This window comes from Alligator mississippiensis, chromosome 1 (genome assembly GCF_030867095.1).
Source record: "Alligator mississippiensis isolate rAllMis1 chromosome 1, rAllMis1, whole genome shotgun sequence".
NCBI classification, from domain to species: Eukaryota; Metazoa; Chordata; order Crocodylia; family Alligatoridae; genus Alligator; species Alligator mississippiensis.
In genome coordinates, this window is record NC_081824.1 from 274,369,845 (window position 1) to 274,381,186 (window position 11,342).

Here is an 11,342-nt window from a genome sequence, read left to right on the forward strand (position 1 = left end):
GCACTCTATGTTAAGGAACAGTATACTTCTTCCACTATTAAGTTGGGGGTGGAGGAGGGGAACACCAAGGACACAGGGAATAGGGGAAGCTCTGTTGACTACGGTGCTGAAGGGAGTGACTAGGAATAATGGGTGTAAACTAGTTGAGAGTGGATTTAAGTTAAATATTAGGAAGAAATTTTTTACAGTAAGGGTGGCCAGGATCTGGAATGGGCTTCCAAAAGAGGTGGTGCTATCACCTAGCTTGGAGGTCTTCGAGAGGTGGCTAGATAGTCACCTGGCTGGGGTCATCTGACCTCTGTCCTCTGACCCCCTGCCCCTGGCAGGAAAGACACAATGATCCATTGTGGTCCCTTCTGACTCTACAATCTATGAATTAAATAAATAAATAAATAAATAAATAAATAAATAAATAAATAAATAATGATTTACAGGAAGGACAGGGGGGAATCTCAACCAAGAACCTCAAAATACCTGGTGATGAAGTTTCTTCTGTTTATTAAATGAAGTAGTAAGACAGCAGTTCTTTCTAGATTTTAGAACCTTGCTAGAGGACTAGAAAGAACCTTCAAATGCACAACCTTTACTATTCACCTGGTGTCAGAGGCCAGCTGGGCACTGTGAGTGTATCAATTTAGTTGCAGGCTGACTGGGTGCTGCAACTTTATCAGCCACTGGGCTGTTTGGTTTGGGATCGAGGAGGCGTAGTTGGGAGTGAAGCAAAGACAAGTTTCACTTATAACAGTAACGATAAATTTTACTTATGGCAGCAAGATAGCAACAAAAATATGTTTATGCAGCAAAATATGGTTTACACATATAACAGTTAATAAAAAGGTTAAGCTAATAAACAGACAATATAGCAATAAAAGTTAAAAATTGGCAGTGATAATAAAAACAGACAGACAAATTGACAAAGAGTTCCCACTTGGTTGGCAACTTATCGATAGTCCCTCAGTGCTAGGTACACGTCAAGTTGATCCAGCGAAGTCGGGCATCCCTGATCCACGCTGTCGGAGGGAGCAGTGGGGAAGATCCTTCAGTCAGGATCTGGTCCTTGCTTACACTGGGAGTCTGGAGTCCGGGCTTGAAACAGCAATGACCATTCTGTTCCATCCTCCCTACCGGTCACCTGACGTGCGTGTTCCTTTATATCCTGTCCTATGCTAATCTGTTGGCATTAGAGCCACACACAATCTTACCCTACAGCTGTTACCCTATGGGGTTAAAAGGTGTTAGAAATAATTATAATAGGTTACTGCCTAAACTTGGGTTTACCCAATAAGCAAATTACACCACATCACTTTGGGGTCTGAGATTAGCATTTTTCCCCGCCTAAATTCAACCCACTTGGAATTTTTTGGAATGTGTTAATTATACCTTGTGGTCAGGTTTGTCAGTTTTACTGACCTTAAGCAAAAATTGTTAGATCAGCTAAAGTTTGCAGTTTTGTTTTCTAGTTCCGCTTCTTGGGGCCCATATTAGTCCTATGACTGGTACAGACAGTTAATTTTAACATCCTGTCTGTCAGAAGCATAACGGTAATATGTTTGCATGAAACAATCTTGCAAGTTTTGACTTAGCCAATATTAACTATATGCCATTACCAGATGCTCTCAAGAAGCAGATCTTTTTTTGCTACAAGTTGCTCATTAACCCCTTTGGTTCTGGCCATCACAACCTGGTTAAACTAAAAACATTATAAAATAATAAGTTGCTGTTACATAGCTAGGATTTCACTCTGCTTTACAGAAAAAAAAATTACTACAGATAAATTATAGTAGCATACTTCAATCAGTTGATCTATTATTTTTTTTAACAAGGAGTTAAGTAGTATCATTCCCAGTTGATAGATAGGCAGAGGCAAAGAGATGTAAACATACTTCCCTAATATCATTCAGTAAGCCAAAGGTAGACCTATATCTGCTAAGATTCAATTCAGTGCTCTGTTTCCCAGTCCAGTAGGCTCTCCCCTAAAGAAAAGTAGAGGCTTCTGTTTACATAGTATTTCAAAGTGGTACATGTGGTCAATGAAAGACAGAAAAAAGACCTCTCCAATCCTGATACACTATTTGTCAAGGTACCACTGCAGATGGTAAGACAGTTTCCCAAAGCTCTGTCCCCATTACAGGTCTCACACATACATTTTGTAACTAGATTCAGATAAAATATCCCAAATAAAATATTGTAGAAATAATATTTGACCTGGACATCTATGTTTGTGTCCATGTAGGATGATGATATGTTTTTTAAAGGGAAAAGCCAGGGAAGTACTGCTTCCTATCAGGAAAAATGTATATAAGTCTCATTTTCTATCTTTCTGGTCTACACAAAGGATTGGAGTTTGCTACTGATCACTGGGTTTGATAAATACAGGCATACAATAAATGAGAATGAAACAATGAACTTTATTGTGGAGCAGTAGGAAACTTCTATAGACCTTTTCTTTGTCACTCTAACTAGCTGTTACTACCAAACTCAGGGACTACCTCCCAATTTCTTCTTTCTCCTGTTATGGAACATTTCTAAATTATAATTACATACTGCTTCCAGGTTAAAACACTTTCATTCAAGGAATGCACTTAGTTTGGGTTTTGCCCTTTGCCAAAGACCTGTTACAGTTATACAGGTTGGTTTTGCCAATCGAGGTAGGCTTGCACAAGAAGAGAAAAGAAAGCTGTCTCATATTGTATGAAGTTACCTGTCTCCCACATTTTCCTTGATGCCTCAAAGATTTAGCCTTACACACATACACACATGTAGAGGGAGTGAGGGAGGGGGCGGGGGAGGGGGTGGGAGAGGGAGTGGGAGAGATGGCGACTAACCAAAGTGTTTGTACTAGGTTAGTGATATACTAAGAGATTGTGTGGATAATGAGAACAGGCTGGCAAGAGGCTGAGAGAGGAAAGATGCTCTAGGAATGTTCGCACAGTCAACCTGATGGTGTTTACCAGCTCATGTTATCAGTCACTTCTTCATATGACCACCCAACAAGAATTAAACATAGGGACAAAACATCCACCTAGGTCAAGCCCTGAAATCAAAGACATTTCTCGTTTCCGCTAACAAATAGCCATGCTGCATCAGTGCTGAGAATTCAGCTTACAAATTAATTAAAAATAGTAACACAATTCAAAGTTAATACAACATAAGCACAAAGTCAAAGTTGGTAAAAACACTCCCACAGTAGAAAAAATGTGGCAAATCTTAGTAAAACCAGTAATACAGAATAATAATAATGCTGCTAAAATGCCATACTGTGCAAGCAAAATGTAATTCCTAAATTCATAAACTTTCATAAATACTTGTCATATGTTTTTCACCCAAACAGCTCAAGAAGAAAAAGAAGAAGAAGAAGAATTATTTTGAGACAAGAACTGTTTTTCCAGTAAATGGGAAATCCCATGCAACCTGTACTGTGAACCTAGTTATATTTGCACATCTGGCTGTTTCTGTGACATTGCAAATGATCAGCAGATGTGAAACAGTCAACTCAGATATATATGTCACCCCACAAGGGTGAAGATATTTCTGTTCATCAGCCAAGGAAATGGAGGCTCTCTTTCAGGCTAGTTAAAGAGCACATTTCATGTCCATTTTGAAACTCTATTTTCAATGGCTTTTTAAAAAGAATAGACACCCAATATACCTTACCACTATACTTCAGCCCCAGAGTGCTAATGACCAGTAAACATGATCATTATTCTTGCTTAAAGTAGAGAAGATGAAATCCAATTAAACTGCTGTACAAAATAATTACCCTAACTTCTTGTGAGACATGCAGGAATTTCTTCATTTTACTAACGGAGAAACTGAAATGAACATATAGTGACATTCCATCCCACTGTTGAGTAGAATAAATAGCATGCCAGTTTGTATCATTTATAAGTCATCCTGTTATCTTTCTGAGTGGCTGCCACACTCTGCATGAATCTTCAATGAGCTTTCCACAGTGATGCCTAAGCCTGGTTCCTCAGAGAACCCTACTGATTAGGAGACCTTTGGCCAATAAAAAGTTTGAAAATACGCTTCAATGTGCAATGGAATACATTTGTCAAAGTGAAACTTAATCTACCATCTTGCTGTCTTGCCCCCACTGTGTACAAATCTATCTGGGATTTCTCATAATCCTCTTCAAGGACTTGTACATTTACTAGGGATTACTGACATGGATATGCTGTTTGACAGCCAACTGTGGCATTGTAATGACATCTCAGACTAGATTTAATGCGTATTTGGTGGTAAAAATGGATGAATAATACTTACTGAATTATTAATTTGATGAATTCTGTAATAGTATTTTAAATAAATGATTTAAACTTTTTTTTTTACATTCTTCAGGCTTAAAGAACTGGATGAGTCTAGTGATTCACAAAGAGCAAAATTGGTATTATAGAAACAGATTGAATTTGAAAAGACAAACTGAGAAAACTGATAAGCTTGGATAGGAATCAAAGAAAAACAAGTTGTGCTGTATCCTGATTTGACTTCAGGGAATTAATACTGAACTCTTTCCTGAGATTTCAACTCAAATGGATAGAACCATATATCTGTGAAATAAGTGGGCTCTGCTTAGTCAGCACAAAGAGTTCAAGCAAAGAATAGCCCTCTCGCCTTGTAACATTAACCAATTTATTTTATCTCCTATTAAAATTCCCTTGTTATTAAAGTTCAAATGGATGGCATGCTATTTCTTGTGAATGTTTGATTATTAACAACAGGTAAGGCAAACCAATTCCCAGCTTCAGAGAAATAGGATTTGATATTATTGAATCTCAGTATATTTTGAGTGATGTATAAAGCTGCTGCTACTTTTTCATTAGGAACTAGTTATCAGTGACCATATCCCATAGATATACCAGTACTGGGATGCTGGAGAATTTCATACTTTTAAATTGGGAAGCTGATACATGCAGTTTTCACATAATCCTAGCAACAGGGGACAGGGATGGGGGTGGGGAGAGACAAGACAAAAGGATGGACAGGGAGGGACCCTCTGTTACGCTCAAACCTCTGCTCTTGTATTCTTCCCTCTTGATGTCTCCTGATGACTCTTCATCCATGGCTACCACTGGTTGGTTGTCTTTCTGTGGTCACATGTCCACATAGCCTTCCGGGCCTTCTCCTAATTTGGTCTGTTCCCCCCAAACCAGGACTCATGTTCCCCTGCTCTGAGGCCTTGTAGCTGATGCCACTTATCACATGTTATGGGTAGTATGGTACATACTTCCTCGGTTCCCAGCCTTGTTGCCCTTGTGTTAGACAGTATGGTATATGCCCCCTCAATTCTCAGGCTATGTCCATCCTTGTTGTGTTAGACTGCTTTCAGGGCTATGAGAAACTTTGTGTGTGAGACCCAAGCTTCCTAGAAATTAATTAATCCCTGCTGCCTATCTTGGACCCTTATAATGCACATATCCATACCTATAAGCCAATTCCCCAAAACAGACCTTTAAATACCATTTCTGAACCAAGAATGACTTTCAATGATATAATCTAAGTAGGAGTAATTCTGTCCAAAATATTCCTCTAATTATGATTTTTTTTCTTTTCTTTTCATAATTGATAAACCTGAGTAGGGTGTGTGTGTGTGAAATAATACTTAGTCATTATTAGCAGCAAGTTCAGAAGGCTGTACCCTTCCAAGTTTGACTTCAGTGAGAGTTTGGAAGGACTGAAACTGAAAGTTTTGATCATGCTGAATAGTGATCACCAAGGAATGGGTGTCTAGAGGGCACTTAATTTCATCATAAATTTTCATACAAGATCTTTCTCTTGAGCAAGTCCATGACTTCCCTTCCTTGGTTTTCCCTTTGCAAATTAAAGATAAAACACTGAACTGTCCAATGAGTCCATTGTGAGAGTAAATGAATAGTGAACATGAATTATTTTCCCCTGTGGGGATTCCTCCATCTTGGAAGCTTATATGAAAAGGTGCAGCAATGCATGTTGCCTATGATTCTAGATTTGCAGGAAGTGAGGAAAGAGTATTTAGCAAACCCAGACAACTAACTACATTAAATTAACCCCCCCCCCCAAAAAAAAACCAACAAAACAAAACAAACAAAAAACCCCAAAGGACATGAGATCAGAATATTTTCTGCTATTTCTATTTTAGGTAATTAATAAGGCAATTAATTTCTACTGGGCATTAAGAGAACTAAAACCTTAAAGATTTTTAGTTATGTTTTTGAAAATTGCATACTACAGTACTCTCCAATTACTGCAGTATTAAAGGCAAGGGGGGATTTGATGCCAGATTTGTACATTTCTATGTAAATATTAAAGGGTGTATGTGTGTGTGTGTGTCTACATATACACATACACAGCAACTTTATTATTTGTAAATTATTTCTGCTCATGTTCCAATTTATTAGTATAGATTTTTAAAAACAATATAACACAAGGTTTACAGACAAGGAGGTATGTACATATTATTCCTCTTGAAAGACTTCAGATTTGTAATACTTGATAATAGCAGCTCTAGTAATTACCAGAACATTGTACATTGTAGCAGGAACTGGAACTTAGTTATCTTCACCCATCTCTCCCAACAAATACCCTAACCTCAGACTATGCAGTCACTTTCACTCCATGAATACAGATACATAGGTAATCTGCCCTTTTTTGCATATACATTACTATATATTTCTTAATTAAACACTTGTGCAGTTTATCTACTTTTGACATTCTCATTTTCTGACCTCTGAGTATTCATATTCATTAGCTTAGCAGTACATCAATATAGGGTTTTCATTATTATAAAATATATAGTTGTGTGTAAGCACATTCATTTTGTTAACACTTTAATACTGCCATTGATTTTTATATGAAAATAGCTTATCTTGACTGTCATTCCTGCTCAGAGGGGAGATAGTAAAAGACAGTGGGTGCATCTACACATGCACTTTAATGCGCAGTAGACAATTTTACTGTGCATTAAAGAGATGCGTGAAAACCGTGCTATTATGCTAATGTGCAGTAAAATAAGCATAACCTAAAAAACATGTGCTTGTACTAGTGCACATTAGGGCAGCCTAATGTACATTAATTTACTACCTCAGGACACTTTTACATGTGACCTGGGTGGGGTAGGGCTTGAGCTTTAGTTCAAGCGCCCCTACCACCATTTTTAATAGGAGGAACACTGATACAAGAGGTGCAGGTGGACGCTGGAGTGTGGTAATTGCCCCACTCCAGGAGACTTGATTAATCGAGTCTGCTTCAACACACTGGAATTTCAGCACATTGGAGCAGTCTCCTGACTCATGTATACATACCCTTGTTTTGCTGGTACTAAATGTAATGAGCTTTAGGAAAAGTGCATTATTGAATGTATAGGCATGACCAGTGTATTGCCCATGTGGTTTGGTTCTTAAAAGTTAATTGCCTTTACCTAACTTTATTTCTATATCTAATACCTTCTGCTTAGACAATGACATTGGCTTGTATCAGCCCTACTTATTGTACTTGGTGCATATTTATATAAGCACAATGACGATATATTTCTAGACTTTTTTCTGTCTCTGCTAACATGCACAAAGAGAATACAAAGAATTTGCCTAATTACCCCTATGGAGGGCATGAACAAAACTTGTCGGTCCACTTTCTAAAATATGAACAACTTTTCCAGCCCAGAATAATATGTAATACAATAGTATCAATATGCATCATATGACTGATTCACTTTCTTCTTCCTCCATCTTGAGTCACTGCTATTCTTGTTTTCATCAATGGAAGCTGTGGGTACTCAGCTCCTCTAAATAGCAAGAGGAGTATATTTGATGAGTATGGTTCCTAATTGATAATTTGTGTTAGACTTCTCTTTTTCTTGGTAAAGCTGGAGCTTACATGGATATACAATTCTTCAAAAAGACATAAGGCTTCATCCTCCCCTTAGCAATGATCATATGAGAGTTAAAGAGAAAGAGAGAGAGACACACGCAGGAAAGTTATTGGATCCATTTCCCATGTGGCAAGTTCTGTAAATGAGGAAAAGAAATGAGGGAGTGCCATGGCTCCACCTCTGGGCTAAGCTTTGCTATGAAACTGAAACAGGAGGTGGAACAGGCTGCTTGCCCTTCGAGGACCAGATGTGCTCCCCTCCAAGGAAGAAATGTTCTTCATTGATTCTGACTATGGACTATGGTTAACAGGCATCACTTAGCTCATTGTTCTTGTAAAACAGTTGTTGTAGCTGCTAAATTAAAGCCAAAAGAACCAAACTATTATTTTTTTAATCAAGTTTTTAACCACAGCTACTTCCAATGCTTGCAACTCATTCTCTAGTCTTCTTTTTCCTAACTTTTAAATAAACACTCACAGAAGGATCATTGAAAAGAGAATCCTTTAAAAAATCACTTAATTAAGACTATTCAGGTATTCATGAAGTACTGAAATATGGATAATGACTTGAACATGTCACTAAAATGATCATCTGTTCCCAATTAATATTGATGCATTGCAGTTGTGTGGGCTTTTAATGATCGCATTACTAGGAAATTATTGCTGCTCATATAATTTGTCCTTATAATCATGTATTTATCATAGATACAAAAGACAAGTTTCCCAAGAGGCCTGTTAAAACCCTTATTCTGCTGATTCTTAATTGGTAGAGAAGACAAGTCTTTACAGTTTCGTTTGAAGGAACAACTGGGTTTTCATCAATACAAAAGTATTTCTTTTTAATTACAATATATACATGCTTTATAGGCACAGAATATTACAACAACCCTTGCAATAAGAGCAATATGTAATATGGAGACAGAAATAAAGGATTGTTTTCTAGATATCAGGCCTGAATTCTTTTCACAGGTTGTGCTGAATACTAGGAGGAAAAGTGAAGGCTCAAAATGCTAATAATAACTCTCCAGTCAAGGTTTGGGAACACTCCTAAATGGGGTTATTCACCAAATAATTGCTTACAAGACTGAGAGCTGCAGAAACAGCCCCCCAAAACAGTTGTCTCCAATTACAGAGATTTCAAGATCACTGAATTTTACAGGCTCAGAAGTTAAATGAGGGCTTCACAGTTAATCACTAAATCTCAATCTGCAAAATGAGCTCCCTTGTCCAACTTAATAGTTCACCGCTCCATAAACAAATGACACCCGAATGTTGTAGCTCCTATTTCTATCCATAAATTAAGCAATTTACATGGCCACTAGATATCATTTTTATTATGACTAAAATTCCTGAGTCCTAAAATTAGAGCCCGTTGTCTGTAATTTAGGATCACTTCTGCCAGACCATTGTTCCCTGTGACTGCAAAAATGCATCAGACCTGAAGCCTGCTGCAGGCATTGGTATGATTCCTGCAGTCCAAATTTTGGCAAATCTATTGATCTGAATGGGTAATTTGTCTTTATAGGCTCAGGATTATATAGAGATCTGAAGTAACAGAATTTGGAGAATCAGTTGTGGAGTCCTGAATCTGTTCACTCTCCTCCTTTTAATGAGAAAACTGTCTCATGGAAGTGACTGTAGATCCAATTATGTTTCTAGTCAAAAAGGTATAAATCTTCAATAGCTCCACTACTTTTAAATGAAAGGGGGAGCAGAATCTGGTCTGATATGCCTGTTTATGATTCTTTCCCCTTTAACAGGTAGTTAAAGGGGAAAGAATCATAATTTCATCTCTGCCAGAGGAGATAATTATTTTTTTAATACAGTTTGAGAACTGAATAGGGCCATTATTGGATTAGAGATACATATACAGGAGTGGAGAAAGTGAGTGCTCTCTGATTTCTGCTCCTTAAAAGTTCTTACCCATCATGGGGGGTTCATATAACAGCCACAGGACATTGAGAGAACCAAAGGGCTGTGCTTGCCATTTCTTCTGTACATAAGTTTCGCAGCAGGTGCTCAGTTATAACATTTGCTAGAAATTGGCCCCATATGAATAAGCAATGACAACCAGATTGTGGTCCTGCTCCTTATGTTGTGTGTGACAATTTAGCTAGTCATTCTATTTTCCCCATGTTATTGCCTAGGCAATACCGTATAATGAAACTATATTTACCTCACTCTTCAAGGTCTCTCAAGAAATATCCAGCACTCCCTTAACCCTCATAAATGCAGTTTTGGGGACTGGCTATGTATTTTCTGCCTTGGGTTCTGCACTTTTATTATCACAAACCTTGTGGGTTTTTTTTTAATATAGGTCTAGTTTATTATAAAAATATTTTTTTTATTATTATGCTTTTCCTTGGGGATATCTTTCATGTTTGCCTCTGATTGTGTGTCTATGTTCTCCTAAGGGACCTAAATGTGCTTCCTTATAGACCATGCTTCTGCTTTCATAGCCTGGGACTTTTCTATATTGTTATGTTTCTTTTTAGGATTAACTATTAAGTCAGCATGGATTTGCCAAGGGCAAGTCATGCCTGACGAACCTGATTGCCTTCTATGATAAGATAACTGGCTGTGTGGGTGTGGGGAGACCAGTGGATGTGGTATACTTTGACTTTAGCGAAGCTTTTGATACTATCTCCTACAACATTCTCACAAGCAAGCTAAGGAAGTATAGGTTAGATGAATGGACTGTAAAGTGAATAGAAAACTGGATGGAGCACTGGGTTCAGACAGTAGTAGTCAATGGCTCAATGTCTAATTGGAAGCCTGTATCAAGTAAAGTGCCCCAGGGTCAGTCCTGGGGCCAGCTTTGTTCAATATCATCATCAGTGACCTGGAAGATGGGATGCAGTGGACCCTCATCAAGTTTGCAGATGACACCAAGCTGAGGGGAGTAGTGGATTCAGAGAAGCCATGAAAAGTTGGAGGATTGGACCAAAATAAATCTCATGAGATTCAATAAGGACAAATGCAAAGTCCTGCACTTAGGACAGAACAATCCCATGTACCAGTACAGGCTGGGGGCTGACTAGCTAAGCATCAACTCTGTAGAAAAGGACCTTGGTGTTGTAGTGGAAAAAGAAGCTGAATATGAGTCACCAGTGTGCCTTTGTTACCAAGAAGGCCTACAGTATACTTGGCTGCATTAGTAAGAGTGTTGCCAGCAGATGAAGGGAAGTGATTATTCCCCTGTATTCACTGGTGAGGATACATCTGGAGTACTGTGTCCAATTTGGGGCCCCCCACGACAGAAAAGGTGTGGAAAAATTTGAGACAGTCGAGCAGAGGGTAACAAAAAATGGTTAGGGGGCTACAGCACATGTCTTATGAGGAGATGCTGAGGGAAATGGTCTTATTTAGTCCAGAGAAGAGAAGACTGATAGGGGATTTAATAGCAGCCTTCAACTACCTGAACAGGGTTTGAAAGAGGATGGAGCTAAACTGCTCTCAGTGGTGGCAGATGATAGAACAAGGACCAATGGTCTCAA

At 38.3% G+C, this 11,342-nt stretch overlaps 1 long non-coding RNA gene across 2 annotated transcripts in view; it reads left to right on the forward strand.

Moving 5' to 3' along the window:
• LOC132247715 (uncharacterized) overlaps positions 1-4,835 on the forward strand; it is a 28,821-nt gene extending 23,986 nt beyond the window's left edge. For both annotated transcript variants that reach the window (XR_009459041.1, XR_009459042.1), the window contains exon 3: positions 3,332-4,835. This is a non-coding gene — a long non-coding RNA (uncharacterized LOC132247715). The remainder of the gene's footprint in view (positions 1-3,331) is intronic.
• The last annotated feature ends 6,507 nt before the right edge of the window (positions 4,836-11,342 follow it).